This window comes from Mycteria americana, chromosome 4 (assembly GCF_035582795.1).
Source record: "Mycteria americana isolate JAX WOST 10 ecotype Jacksonville Zoo and Gardens chromosome 4, USCA_MyAme_1.0, whole genome shotgun sequence".
Taxonomy (NCBI): domain Eukaryota; kingdom Metazoa; phylum Chordata; class Aves; order Ciconiiformes; family Ciconiidae; genus Mycteria; species Mycteria americana.
Window position 1 is genome coordinate 31654241 of NC_134368.1, and position 15285 is coordinate 31669525.

The 15285-nt window shown below is 53.0% G+C and overlaps 1 protein-coding gene across 1 annotated transcript in view; it reads left to right on the forward strand.

Moving 5' to 3' along the window:
• The first annotated feature begins 8089 nt into the window (after positions 1 to 8089).
• Positions 8090 to 15285, forward strand: part of PDGFRA (platelet derived growth factor receptor alpha) — a 32043-nt gene continuing 24847 nt past the window's right edge. Inside the window, exon 1 of the mRNA XM_075500075.1 lies at positions 8090 to 8118. The gene's annotated coding sequence lies outside the window, so the exon portion shown is untranslated. The remainder of the gene's footprint in view (positions 8119 to 15285) is intronic.

Here is a 15285-nt window from a genome sequence, read left to right on the forward strand (position 1 = left end):
TGCTTGTAGCTTTCTTAATGAGAAGTTCCCAACAAAGTTTCATAGAGGTATGGATTTAAATAATACCTTTTTCTTACAGTAGTATAAAGCACATTGGGAGAAAAATAACTAAGAAGAGAAAATATAAGTTTGGTGATGGATAGGAATTGCAAGAATTTATTTGGATTTACTTCAGCTCTACGAATGTTTTCTCCCATCACAAGGAGAAAGGGAAAGGAAATTCTGTATTCTCTTGACAATGAGGACAGCACGTTTCTATTCCCTTTAACTATGAAAAGAGGATGAAGTGACGTGTTCCTACTCTATCCCTCCTCTGCGGTCTCCTGGACCAATGGACAAAGAGAGGCAGCAAAGAGCACTGTTCTGATTTGGGCATTGTTTTGTATCCTTACTGCTATTCCTTCAGCACTTTGCCTGTTAACATGGGACAAAGGATGCAAAACATGGATGGGAATAGAGGCCAGGAAGGTGAGGGATTATCTCACGATTCCCTTTCTCTGAAAGAAACCTCAAATGGGTAAAATCTGAATGCCCCATCTTCCTGGCTCTTGCAGTACAGGTCCTTTCAGAGCTGCAGTCTGGACTCTCCCACATTTCCTTCCCACATCCCTCCAAGGCACCCGCACAGGGCGGAGGAGGGATGGTGGACAAGCTCATCGCAGCGGGAGGTTGGGGCATGATGCCTATCTCACTGCTCCCTTGCTCTACAAACCTGCTCAACAAACAGCTTAAAAGATTGCTCTGTGAGAGTCAGCTTCACCATGATGTCTTGGTTCCCTGATTCAGCAAGGAGTCCTCTAGCAAAAAGAAGGCGGACAAGGCTTGATATCCCTGTACTTTTGAGATAACAAACAAGATTTAACTCCTCCTACATCTCAACCCCACTTAAAAAGAGCAAAACACATTTTACAAGTCTGTATTCTTCATACACCACGAGGAATCAAAGACAGCTGATTCTCCCCCCCCCGCCTTCCTACACACCCTAAAGAAAGATCTGATTAACCTGTGGTGAAAATCTGGGACCACTCAAGAGAATGACAAACATCCTTGTGATTTCATTGGGGCTGAATGCCAGACCTGGAAAAAATTGGCCAGCATTTTCTCACCAACTGCAATTAAATTATGGTGAAATAGTTTCTACTAGGGACATGGGCCTAACAAATGAAGTGATATCGGAGACAGAACCTATTAAAGGACATCTTGTCGTCTGGTTCATGGGAGCTAGAAAAATGTCTAGTAATTTATGGGTCTTCAGTATTTCATCATTCCTTTAGGGATTCCTTTCAGAGTTTGGTTCCCAGGGGTACTAAGCAACCACCTTCTGAAAATTGCTCCTTCTCAGCGAGTTGAGTTTAGCATTCAGATAACAAGGTTTTCACCGTGAAAAAAACCTGTTGACAAGTGATGTATAAATTCAGATTCACTGCAATGCCTGTGTTGTGGCTTGAACAGTGAAATGTTCACCAGCAAGATGAAGCTTGCTACTGCCACAGCAGCAATCATATCATTTAAATAGAATATTTTGTTGTTGTTGTTATTTGGACAATGTCCTGCAAAATGATAAGTTTATGTACGTAACATATTTTAAACACAGTTGGTTATCAAGGGTTAACTTGGTTAGTGGAACCAAAGTGAAAGTTTTAAAATACTGCTGCCATGGAGAACAAATGCCTTCAAAGCTCCTATAGCATATGTTATTTAAAAGAGCACTGTTCTGGTTTGAATTATTTTTCTTCACAGTACTTCTCTAGCTTTATTGCCAAAGAAAAGACTTCCAGAGCCAATTTTTAATCTTAATTATACCAGATTCAATCTGGAATATTTCCCTTGAAGTTAGAGTTACACCAGATTTACACAAAGCGGAATCTGGCCCAGTTTCCACATTAGACACTTTCTCAAAAGATAGTTTAGGTTAAAAACTGGGGTATCTAACTAAAACAGCTAGCAGACCAAGGATCAAAATCTACCTACATGCTCCCGTATCCCCTGTTCTTGAGCCACGCCAGAGCTTCCCTCACTGAGCTGTAGCTTCACATCCATGGCTGCAGGGAAGGGACCTGTCCCTGCATTTTCCTCTCATCTCACTTTCTCATTTCTCCCTCTGCAACCACCTCACTCAAGTGAATTACATATAACCCAGTACTTTAAAAGACTGTCAACAACAGACAGGCAAATAAACATGTAGCTGAAGCAGAAAGTGCTCCCTGCAGAATCAGATGAGGTACAGACCAAAACCCGGTCACCTCAGACAAAAGGGAAAGCCCAAATAGACTCTTCGAGAAGTGACAGAAGAGAGAGGAACAGTTTCCCCTGACTTTTCAGTATGTCAGTCCCTCCTGTCTCCCAACTAAAGAAAGAAAACTGAAGGTGTGGGCTTCAGTCACTGGTACCTCTTGGAGTGGCTCTACGTGTGATTGGCACCTGCTTGATTTCTTCCATCACAGATTAGGGTTATAGGACTAACCTCAAGCTCGTGTTTGAGCACAGGAAACACACAGCGCTGCAAGAACGATAACGTGATTCACACCTCCTGCTAATGCACCTCCAGCACCATCTTGGTAAGTAAATGTAAAATAAATGACCCAATTCAACGACTAAGAGAAATGACTAAATTCATTTCCAGGTCTGGAGCTTTTTGCTGACTGTGTCAACACGGATGCTGATTCTTGCAATTCCTAATGGTGGATTAGGGGTTGACCTGTTTTGGAAAGTATTGGATGGAACTCATAACCTCCACCATCTCCACACAAACCCCAATTCTGCAGGCTCTTAGGAACCATTGATGGCCTTCCCTCCTCTTTATCCTTGGGATTGGTGAGACTCATGCTCAGAATCTGTCCGTGCCACAGAAACAGAGGGAGAGTGTTTTGTTTGTCATGGGATTTTTGAGCATGAAACATCCAGGGAGGAGAGGGATCCTTTTAGAAAGCCAATCACAATTCAGAAATCTTGGCCATAGTTCCAGTTATTTTACAGCAAATAATCCCAGAGGCATGTATTGTTTAACCACTAAGCATGAGAAGAAGACCTGTTGTGGGAAGAAGCAGAAAAATGAGACCCCATGTCTGGAGCATGGGCAATTCAGGGTAGTCACTAAACAGAGGTGTTGGGTCTCTCCTGAGTTTGCCCCATCGTGATGCTCAGGGCTCTTGGCTCTTCTGTGCCCATGGGAGGGATATACCGTGGACGTGGCCAGGCCAGGCACATGCGGAGATTGATGCTGACACAGACCAGGGCTAGCCTATGCCCATCGCGTCAAGGGTGACCGTGACCGCTATGTCCAGGGTAGCCTCCGCACCAGCCAGCTCCCCCGTGCAGATCTCAGGGCTGGGTCCCCAAGCACAGCAGCCCGAGGAGGCAAAGCTGGTACTAATAGTAAATAGACACAGAACCAAAGCAGCCTGGTCTGGCTGTGGTTTTGTCCTGCTCTTATCCATTAATTGCTGCAGCTTGAGAGAACAACGGCAGAGATAATGGTCTCGGGAGTGACGAACCGAAATCAAACCTGGGCTGAATCGGCAGAGGAGGTCCTTTGGTTTCGGAGGGAAAGCTTCTCATTTGCGGCGCGGGAGGAACTGCTCTCTCTGCTGTACTTGCAGCGTGCCACATCCCCCGAGCTGCTGGGCCCGGCCCACGGCAGCCCGGGGCTGTGCAGGCTGGACCTGCAGGGACGAAGCCCTCAGACCCTCGCGGGCGGGAGGACGGCCCCGCTTCCCCGTCCGCTCCAAACCCGCTCGATCCCACCGCTAACAGCAGGCGCACCGAAGGCTGGCGGGGCGTGCGGTGCCCCGGCTGGGCGGGCTCGCTCCTCCCGCGGCCTCCGGTGCCCTCTAGTGTCGCGGGCGGCGGCGCTGCCCGGGCACCCCGGGCCGGCGGCGGGGGCAGCTCCGAGGCGGCCGCACCGAGCGCGGCTCTGCCTCCCCGCCCCGTCGGTGCGGCGGCGGGGCCCGGGGCTCGCCGCATCCCGCCCCGGGGGCCGGGGGGCCGGGGCAGAGCGGAGCGCGGAGTAAGGCGCCGGTGAAGGGCTAGCCGGAGGAGCAACCCGTTTTCCCCTTGCCTTCTGGGCTGCCTTACCTCGCCCCTAAACGGGGTTCGGGCCGCTTCTGGACCGGAGCAGCGTGTTTATCCTGCCCCGGTTAAAAAGTCAGGGCAGGAGCAGAAGGAAAAACAAAGCCTGTTTTTCAAAGAATAGGGCTTCCACGGCTGCTTTAGCATCTTTTAATGTCAAGAGCCAAATGCAACAATGAAAGCAGAACAGCTCGACGTTGTGGCAGCAGCGGCCTCAGTGGGAAAACGACGGGCACGGGGAACTACCTTAGCCAACCATGTGGGAATCAAAATAAAGGTTGGGGAGGGCAGGCTGAGCAACGTTAATTTCTTTTGTCTGGCTCCCTGCTCTCCCGGCGACACGGGATCCCTGCTATTCAGAGCCAAATTCTGTTGAACAAACAAAATGAGGGAATCTGGTGTTGCGGAAAGAGGGAAAGAAAAAAGCCAAGCTGGTAGGACTGTAAATGCACACAGAGCCCTCCCGCGGGCAGCGCACATCTCCCGGTGGGCCTGGGGAGCTTGGCGGTCTCCTGACTTGCTCCCCTTCTGCCTCAGGAAGCCCTCACCGCTGTGTTCTCCTCCCTCCGCGATAGATGCAAGCACAGGTTTATAGCGACAAGCGATGAGAGGCCGCTCCGCTTTCTCCCTCTCTCAGGGGTTTGAGGGGATCTGCTCCAGGCTGGAGCTGCTCTTCACCACGCAGGGGCTCCTGCTCCAAAAGGTAAAAACGGTGAGCAGGCTGCGGCTGACCCCCGCACCGTGCGTTGCTGCAATGTGGGTAACGATAATCAACCCAGACCTGCCTTCCCACAGAGACAAAAGGCTGCGGCCCCACGGCGGGGCTTCCCGCGGGCCCCGAGCCGGGGCACCCCCTCTCACCCCGCCCTGCGCTGCAGGAGACCGCTCGGACCCCCCATGAGCCACCTATCAGGCTGCCTAATAGCCTCAGCCAGCTAAACGCTGCCCGGCTCACCCCTGGGAGAGAGCCGCAGGAAAGGGCTCATTGCTTGCAGCAAATTGGGACTCCTCCCGGGTGGGGGGCTGCTGAGCGGGGCGGCTCGCAGGCTCCCAGCCCCCCTGGAAGCGTCCGAGAGCGGAGCGAGACGCCCTGCAAAAACCCGGCCCGTCGGTGCCCGCTGCCCGGCCCCTGCCGGCGCTGCGGGCCCGGGGAGGGACCCCCGGGGGGTCAGGTTGGGAGCATAAACAGGCGAGAGCAGCCCTAGCCCGCAGTTTTGTTTAAGATGTGCAGCTTCCATCTGTTGCCGCGTAAACACACGCTAGCGGGATGCCTTATGGTCCAGCCCTTCGGGGGGAGGGGAAGGGGGCTGCAGTGGTGAAAATCCCCCCCACCCCCAGCCTGTCCTCTCGCTAACCCCAAGTTCCCCGCGCCTCCCTGGACGGGACCCCCCTGAGCCACACGGGGCGGGGGGTAGAGCTCAGCAGCCGTCCTGGAGGGTTTATTTTAACTACCACCTCCTCTGCGCGGAGCCAATCCATAGGCATCGCCGGCACTTCGGAGGGGATCGGCCCAGCAGCAGCTGCCCGGCCCTGGCCGTGCGGGCAGAGCCCGGGCAGCTCCCGGGCGGCCGGGTCCCCTCCCCAGAGCGGCGGGCGTGGGGCCGGCGCGGCCCGGCCCTTAGCGTGAGGAAGGGGGAAGCCACGTCGGGGAAAGCGTCACCGCTCCCCCGGAGGGGCCCTGGGCGACGGGGCACCGCCGTGCCTGTCCCGGTCCCCGCAGGGGCCGGCGGGCTCCCCGCCCGCAGCGCCAGGCTGGCCTGGCAGCAGCTTTGCCAGTTCCCGAATTTGCCATTTTTGTTTTTCGCTGGGTCTTGTGAGATCCCACGTGGAAGCCGTTACCGAGCGCTCGATAATGATCATGACAAAGGCATTATTCAAATGAGGCAGGTAATTGCAACCAGAAGGCGCCTCCTCCCCTTCCTTTTGCTCCTTTCTTTTTGCAAGAGTAACTCTCGCATTACATCCCATCCCGACGGTACTTGGCCAGGAATCGCCTCCGCCGCCCCGCACGTTAGACCAGATACGGTCGCGCCGGTAAACCACGGCCGAGCCCGGCAGGGCCGGGCGGGGTGGCCTCGGAGCTCACAGGCGGTTGCTGCCGCCGGCCTGAACCGCACATCTTCGTGGGGTTTCATCTGCGAGGGCCCGCAACTCCCAGCCAAGTCATGATAGGACCTTTCCCTCCACAAATGAAGGGGTTCAGGCTGCTGGGTGCGCTCGCCCCCCCACGCGGAGAGTTCCGGGGTGCAGTGGGAGTTTTTCCTGGGTTGTTTTGGGGTTTTTTTTGCCATGCTTTTGACTCACTGGGAGCCTGTTGTTTATTCACAAGCATTACGGTATCCTGTTAGCGTTCCGACCAGGGGCTGCTCACAGATCTGACTCCGATGATTTCCTGGAGAAACATGTGGAAGCAATAGCGGGGCTGTGCGCTCACCCGAGCCCAGGGTGCACTCGTGGAGGGGGTGCAAAGGGCCGGCAGCACCGCCGGGACCCTGCCAGCCCAGCCAGGGGCACCTCAGCCTGAGCGCGCTTTTCACGGGAGTCGGTTCTCGGTCCTGCCCCTGTTCCCTTCCGGGCATCTTCGCTTCAGAGGCTTAATTCTCCTTCGCTTAGGAAAGAGAAAAACCACCGGATCCTGGCGCTTGACTTTGAGGACAAACTTTCCTTTTGTTTAATACTAAAAGGAAAAAAGAGGTGCGGGGGGCGGGGAGAGGAGGGCCAGGCTCGGGAGGGGAGGAAGCAGGAGAAGCCCCGGGGCGCAGCTCTCGGGCCGGTGGCCTCCCCAGGAGGCGGGCGGGCCGGCGGGCAGGCAGGCAGGCAGGCAGGCGGGCAGGGGCCTCCCGCGCCTCTCCGTTCCTGGGGCTGCAGTGCCCCCTCTCCCGCGGCCGCCGCATCGCCCCGCCGGCCCCGCTCGCCCCTTCCGCACGGAGCCTGCAGCAGAAGGGCTGCGAGGGCAGCTCCCCGGCAGCTCCCCCGGCCACCCCTTATCGCCAGCAGATAGCGACGGCCAACAAAGCAGAGATACCCGGTGCTGGCTCCCCGGCGGGGATCAAAGCTCCGTCTGGAGCGTGTTCAAACAGGACGGACTCGGACGTGCGTTGCCCTCGCCTCCGCAGGCACCTCCGGCCCTCGCCGTGCCCCCGGCGTGGTTATTACTGGGGTTTGTTTGCGCTGGGGAAAGCAAAGGCAGAGAGGAAGAGAAGAGCTTTCCCGGTCCCGTCGGAGCAGCGGGGTTTGGGAGGGCTGGCTCCTGGCGAAGGTTACCTTTCGTTGTGTCTTTCATTCATAAATGTTAGTGATTCGTCTTTCCCCCTCTCTCTCAGTGCCTCCTGCTCCCGGCTGGCTCCCGGCCGTCCATCCAGCTCTCTAGCCCAAGCCCAGGCTCAGTGATGTACAAAGGACACGAGGAAGCCGCAAATTCGTTTCCAGACCAAACTCCCATCCATAAACTCACACTGTGACCGTGGACACCGAGCCCGGCGCCCGACCCACCGTCCTGGAGGGTCTGAGGAGGGAAGGCTCATTCATGAAATTGGGAGCACTCGGAGTTTTCATGAAAGTTTGTTGGGCTGGGTGTGTTTTTTTTTTTTATTTTCTCCCCCTGCAGTGCAAAACTCTCCGCTTCCCCCTTTCCTCCCCCTCGCCCCTGCCATATGGCTAACCTCCCCCCTCCCCTGCAAGGCTGGTGAAATCTGGAGGCAGAGACTGGCCCCCCTGCCTGCGTAAGAGCCTCCCGCCGGCGCGCCCGCCTCCGGCCGCGGGGCTGGGGGCGCCGGGCGAGCCAGGGCGGCTCTTATTCTGAAGGGGCCGGAGGGGGGCTTCATTTCCTGACAGCTATTTACTTAAAGCAAATGATTAGTTTTGGAAGGATGGACTATAACATTGAATCAATTACGGGACGCGGTTTGTGAGACCATTACAGTCGGATCGGGAGGGAGGGCGAGCGGGAGGGAAAGAGCGCGGCTGAGCGGGGAAAGTCACAAAAGACGTGGACATATTTTGGATATTTTACAATCTGCAGGACTGGGGCTGCGGATTATAAAGGAGAAGGTAAGAGGTGAGGGGCGGTTTCCCCACCTTTTTCTTTTTTTCACCTTTTATCCCGCTTCTTTTTCTTTCTCTTTTCTTTTCCCCCCTTTATTTATTTGATCTTGGCTTGGGGTTTTTTTTCGCCTTTCCCCCCGATGCTCGGAGCCGGGCGGGGGGCTCCTTCCCGCGGGGCGCAGGCGGCGAGGGGCGGCGGGCGCTGGCGGCCCCCGCGGAGGGGAGCGGGGAGCCGGCGCTCCGCGGGCCGTCGGGGCGCGGCGGCGAGCAGCGCGGGCAGCGCTAATGACAAACACATTGGGACGGCGGGGGCCACCGCGCCGCATTCCTGCCGCGGCGGCGGGAGCGACCCGCCGGGGCTCCGCGGGCGGCGGCGGTGCCCGCCCGGGGGACGGGGGGACGCGCACCGACAGAGCAAGGTGGGGTCGCGCCCCGCGGCTCCCCCTTTTCTCGCATCCCTTGCTGCTTTCGCCCCGCTGCTCTCCCGTCCCTTCCCCCACCCTTTGTTTTTCACCACCTTCCCCTCTTCAGATCCCCCTTGCCCACCTCACTCCGGGTAGCCTAAATTGCCCCGAGATCCCGGGCGGGGGCACAGACACAACCCCCCCAGGGCAACCCGACCTCCATCCCTGCGCGCCCCGTCTTTTTTTACACGTCTCAGCGGAAGAGAAGATGCTGAATTTAGGCAGGACTGGTACCTGGAGCCTTTCCAGCTTACAGCCCCCTCTCGCAACGGGAACGCCAGCCCCGCCGCATGCCCCGCCGGACTGCTGGAGCCCACCGCCTCCTACCCCGGGGGAGGGCAAAGTCTTCGCGGCCACCGTTTGGATTTTGTCAAGCGCGGAGGTTGCAAACTTGCCAGCTTCTGCCAGGCTGGAGTCCCCTGGAAAAGTCCTAAGAGCAAGTAGGAAATGGCTTTTTGGCTGTCCGCGGCATTGCTCAACATTTTTGGACGCGGATTCCGCAGCCCAGGAGCCGTTCCAGAGAACAGGACTTGGACAGCTTTTTCTGGAGCCAGCAGCGACAGATCTAGCGAGGCAGCAGCAGCCGCGGGGCGCAGCCGCCAGCCCCCGGGGCTTGCCCGCATCCCGGCGGGCGGCTGCGGGGCAGAGGCGGAGGCGATGCCCTGGCTCCCGCCCGCGCCGGGGGCACGTTCCCTGCGCCCCTCGACGGCATTTTCGGCGCGTCTCTTGCAAATGCTCCAGCTCCCTGGCGCTCCTCCGGGGCCCAAGGCTGGACGCCCGGGGCGGACAGGGCATCGCCTCATCCCGAGTGGGGACCGAAGGACCTGTCCCCAGGGCTGCGGGCACGTCGCTTTGCCTTGGTCCCACAGCTCCGAGCCGGGGCACAACGTCTGTCCCCCCGCCGAGACTCCCGCCCCCTCTCCGGACTGCGCGCCCTCGGGGTCCCTGCCTCGCCCGACGGCGGGGGCTGGAGGAGAAGCCCCGGGCGGCAGCGCCAGCAGAATTAGCCAGCCCCGGAGGGAAACACGGCTTCGCTCTGCCCCTCTCCATCACCCCTACCCCGCTTTTCTTTTTCCTGGCTACCTCGCATTAAAAACAAAACAAAACAAAACAAAAAATCGCTCCAGCTTGGCAAAGGCTTTCCTATTGTTTCCCAGACAAACAGCGAAGTGGCTGGGAGTTGCCATCTCTGCTAGGTCTGCTCGGTGTCCCGGGCAGCCTTTGATCCGCAGCGGCTCTAGCCGTCGGGCTCCGCCGAGGGGCCGCGGACCAGGGGGAGCCGCGGCAGCGCCGCTTCCCCTCTCCCCGGGGGTTGCCGCTCGGGCTCCCCGCGGGCAGGCAGGGTCTGGCGAGCGCCTGCAGCCTGATGGGGGCTGGAGAGTGTGAATGTAACCCCCTCCCGCCATCCCCACCCCAGTCCCGGCTGGCTGTAGGCGGCCGCTGTCTCCCCGACGGGGCGCACCGGGGGAAGGGGGGCGGCTTGTGACGCCCTCGGCATCTCCCAGGGCCGATGCAGAGCCCAGCTGGGGTCCCAGCTCGGCTGCCTTAACTCCGTGTCCCTGGATGGGGCAAGAGACGGGATCAAAGCAAGGAGACAGGCATCAAAGGTTCCTCTGTCATCGGCTGATCAAAATATGAACTGTGGAGATCTGACTTTTAACTCTGGGTCTAGAAACGCTAGGGAAAGATCTCCCAGCAAGGGACTTCGGTTGTAGCTTCTAGTTAACAAAGAGCATTTTAGAAAGGCCCTCAGCTAAACAGCGGTTTAGCCAACCTCAAAGCTTGGAAAAAAAAAAAAGTTTGAAGAAAAATGAGACCGCACAAAGCACTGGGATTTAGGAGTCCACAAGCAAACCAGCTCTCCCAGCCTGCAGGCGCTCTCCTGCTGCTTTAAAATGAGAGCCCTTGTCCTGGTACTCCTCTCCAGGCACCAAGGGGCAGGAGGTGTGCCAGTCTGTCTGCCATCGGACAGTGGGGCCATCTTTGCTGTTATTTTCTTGTTGATGTAGGGGAAATCTTCATGCGGCTGTGAGAGTAATATATAGGTATTAGGTTTCAAGAAAGCAGGAAGTAATAAATATTTTAATAAAATACCTCTCCGCAGTACTACAGTATTGAGCTAGGATTCGAGTACAATGTATACAGACAGAAAAAGCCTTGCATACCCCAGACCTTGCTGGTTATTTCCAACTGTACCAGTTGGTCTAAAAATGAGGGTGAAATGTATAACCTTATACAATCCTTGCCTTGCTTGCTTCCTTAGATCATCATGGCCACAATGGCACTACTTCTGCATGTGAACTCCAAAAATTTTAATAGAATATGTTTGCTTCACTTGTCTTAGAGACCAGGGAATGACTTCTGAGAGGTGATTTTTCCTGGTGGTGGCAAGAATTGCTGATAATTTAAAAAAAGCAAGCAAGCAAGCAAACGATCCTTTCTCTCCCTCTTGCCTTGCTCTCCTGCTTGACTCATCTCTTTCAAGTCAATAAAGCTTTGCATGGGCACCCAAGGGAAACATTTGCAACAGCGAGGCTTCCTAGCTCCTGAGGTCAACAGAGGTGGGTTGGTTTTTCCATGCAATGCTTCTGAGCACTTGAGTTGGGCTCTGAGGTGTTCTTTGATCTGATCCTGAGAACCTAAGTGAGATGTATTCCTTGGAAGTGCCAATCTTTTTGTCTGTTTCCTGAGACAGTCTGAAAATCCTCTTTGGACAGAGTGGGGAAATTTAGATTTTGCAAATTTCCCCCCACCTTTAGCTCCTAGACTGGTGGAGTCTGTCCTTGAGAGTTAGGCTGAAGAATCGGGGTTGACTGGAAGGCTCCTTGGGTAGCAGCCATGACTGTGTGTCCTGCAGAGCCCAAAGTGCACCGCAGGAGCCCAACACTGGGCTAGTCTTGGTGTGTGGTTATTCCTGCATACAGGCTATGCTGGGTGCAAATACTTGTAAAGGGATATGGAACAAGCCTCATTTTAGGAGAACATTTATGCCAATCTTTTTCATTGAAGAAATTTTCTTGTGTTGTTTGAGCCTTTCCCCAGTGAAACCCGCCTGTTAGCACTGCAGGGTAGCTCTGCTCTTGCAGAGAATTAAGTTTGCAATTTGGGAATTGAGAACCAAGATATGTTTCAGGAGGTCCTGTCTGAACATTTACATTCAGCTAGTGACATGTAGCACAAGAAGGAAGTGTTCCCCCCTTTTCTTGGGCTAGCCTTAGCTCTTTCTGGAAAAGATCAGTCTTCCCAGAAGGACAGACTGCCACTCTGACAAAATCACCACTGCAATTATCCAGCCCTCTCATAACAAGGGTAATCACATCATTACATGCCAAGATTTGCAATCCAACTACTGCTGTATTCCTTATGTAAATACAGACCAATAGAGACCAGTTTTGTTTTTTTTTTTAAAAATCGGTGAACTCGCATGAAATTGAAATATAAGAAATTTGAATTTTAAGTGGATCCAGGAGATCCAGTTTAAAGTCCATCAGCTACATTGGAGAGTAGCGCTTCCTTCTGCTCGACAAGAAATTTGGCTCATTAATGTGGATCAACATTGCCATCCTGTGGCCGAGAGTATGAACTGTAGTGACTGGGTAGCTGGCAGGAGATAAGTCTGTTAGTCTTCAGTCTTCTGGTAGATGGGCTAGTTTTCTGCCTTGAAAGAGGTCTTTGTTTCATTTACAGCAGTATGAAAAATGTATACCACTGGCTCTTCTTGGCCCACCAAGGTGCTTTCTCTCTAGGTTATGTAGAGCAATCACCTAGGATATTCCTAAATAATTTTCTAAACACATATTTCCATCAGCTTTCTGGATATTGATTTTACTTTGTCTTCTAAGTGCAGTCAATGAAACCCTTCTTGGTAGGAAGCCAGCGCTTGGCAGTGAGTGTTTAGAAGATTGACTCCTTGCTGATAACAGTTCTTCAGATGTTCTTTTCCTGACTTTTTATCACTAAAGCACACAAGAGAGATATCAAAATTTCAGTCAGATCCTTTCAAAACCCAGCGGTTAAAGTAGATGCAATGACTGCTTTACCCTGGGCAATCAGCCTCCCCTGCAGACAGTTTGGCAAACCCTTCATGGCATCACGTAGCTTTCACTGTACACGGCCATGTTTCTATTTTAGCTAGCAATGTTCAAGGTATGCAAGGAATTAAGGTTGGCTCAAACTTATGTTGTATGTGTGCTGTCAATACTGGGCTTCAGCTTGCATAAATCTACTGGCTTCAGTGAAGTTACACCAATTTATGGTTTGATGGAGCGGTGTTAGGAACTGGACCTGGTGTATTTATTTAGGGCTGAGATTTGGGTGATTTAGGACTCAGAGAGCTGGTCTGTCATAAGGAAGGTAAAAAGGGCAAATAAGTGCATGCAAAAAATTAGGTGATCATAAATAAACAAAAACATAGTAAGCATACCTGCTGGGTGTTGTGGAAATGAGTAAACTCTCTTTTGCCCAGAAGTGTGAAATTGTACCTCCATTAAACCTTGACTCCAGCACTGATGTGCGAGGATACGTCGCAGATGGGACTCCAGCATGCTTAAGTCAGATGCACGATGTAATTAAATCCAATTCAAATAGATTTTGAGTACAGATGATGGTGAATCCTTAGTACATTATTCTGTCTTTCACAGTGAGGAAGTGTTACTCTGGGTCTTGATGAGATTAACAGGTCATTGAGGAAAGATCAAAGCTCTAGGTTGTGAAAGAATAGCCAGCTGGAAAACACAAATTTAGTTAAGTCCTTGTGTTTTTAAACTGCAACGGTAGATTGAGGCACTCAGCTCTTACAGATTGCTATGGCAGCCCAACCAAGACAGCAACGTAGCGCTTTGGAAATGCCATCACCTGCACTTACGTCAGTAGAGTCATGAGTGAAACTCACACGCACAGCTCTGCAACAGGGTAAGGCCACTTCAGCAGAGCTTCTGCAGACTGGTGTGCGAGAGCTGAGCTAGCTTTGTGTTTTCTCCTTCTGTACTGCCTCACTTGCACTGAATGGTCTGCAAAAACAACACAAAAGGGGGGCGAGATCTGCCTTTTCAGAGAGACGAGGCAAAAGGAAACTTGGCAGACAGCAGGGTAACATTGTCTTGTGGATCTTGGAGGTTAGGAGTCAGATCAATAGAGCAGACCATGGTAAGTCTTTCAAGATTTACAGTGGGTTACTTTATCAGAAAAAAATTACAGGATATAAATGTGATAAAAATGAGTAAGGAGGCTGAGACTGAGGGACTTCTTTGATGTCCTAGAGTCTGTTATCAATGGGAGACAGATACATAAACACATGGCAATTATTGCTAATTGAAGAATCAGGCAAAATGCCTTCTCTCTGCTGGAATGTTGTCAGCTGAATTTCTGAAGTTGTTTGTACATGTTTTTGGGGGTTGGTAGTTTGTAAGTCTTCTAATCCTGCTTCTGAGACCTTTATGTTTGATTCGCACATCAAATACTTTTTGCTTTGCAAAAGCACGCTGTCTGCTCCGCACGTTGCTGGAGGAAAGAGGGACTGGTTCAAAAACACTCCTTGGCATGTTGTAAACATCTAACATCCATATGGCACTGGCATAGTCGTAATAACTGGATGTACCTACGTGCTTTCCTATCTCAGCATCAGGAGCTGAATATCAGAGCGTGAATAGAAACTCTGCAGAACCTTTGAAAAGTAGTCCCTGTCTTGGCACATCATCCTTTATTTTACTCCTTGGTCTGTGTTTCAGATTAGGGGCTCTTCCGTGCAGACAATTTTTAATCTATATTGGCTTTGGGCCAAATCCAGTTACTATTAAAGTCACCAACAAAATGTCCATTGATTTCAATGGGAGCAGGGTTTGGAGGAGCTCCTCCTTTGGAAATTATCTAGCAGGCTGCTTGAGGGTCTTAAGTAGAAATGTCATTAGATGGCTCAAAAATTACATAGATGTTTATTGCCACTGCTGCCTCTTCAAGACTGATGCCTTAGGATTATGTGTTTGAAAGCTAAAATTATCGCATGTGATCTATGACTCCACACTGTCGGGGAGAAGAGATGCTCTGCGAATGGCAGTGCTGGCCTACAATCTGTTGTGGATTTATTCCATTAGAAAATTTTAGCATATGTTTTAAATAGCATGTCTCTCGATCAAGGGAATTCTTGCTAAGTAAGCAATAAACACTATTGTATTGCATTCTATTCAGTAAGCTATATATATACATATGTACAATGGCAAAACAAAAATATCACTCAGGATTGCACGATTTGTAATAAAAGTAGCTTTTAAATATGCTTTATCTCCCATAAAAGCTGCTTGCAGCTAAAAGGCCAGGACTTACTGCACGAAGCCATTGCATGCTCACCGATGTCTGTGAGGGTACTGCCCCTGTGCAGGGGTGCTTCTGTGGGCTCAGTCCCGGAGGCTGCAGCGGGCATCAGGGCTGCTTGCAGGCTGTTTGAGAGAGGGATGCGCCAGGACTTGGCTCCTTGCGCTGCCCGTGGAGAGAAGGGGTTATGGTGCCTTAGCTGCATTCCCCGTGCTGGGGAAGTGTCTGTGGCCCCACGTACCCCGTGGGAGGTGGTGGCACACGTCTCAATGGGCTGCGGGCGCGAGCCGGGGTCCCCAGGCCGTTTCTCTCCGTGGCACCATGCAGAGTGCTGGGAAGCTGCGCTAGAGCACTGCAGGAGAGGGGTCCTGCAAACTCTCATTCCTGTTGTCAGTCCATTAAC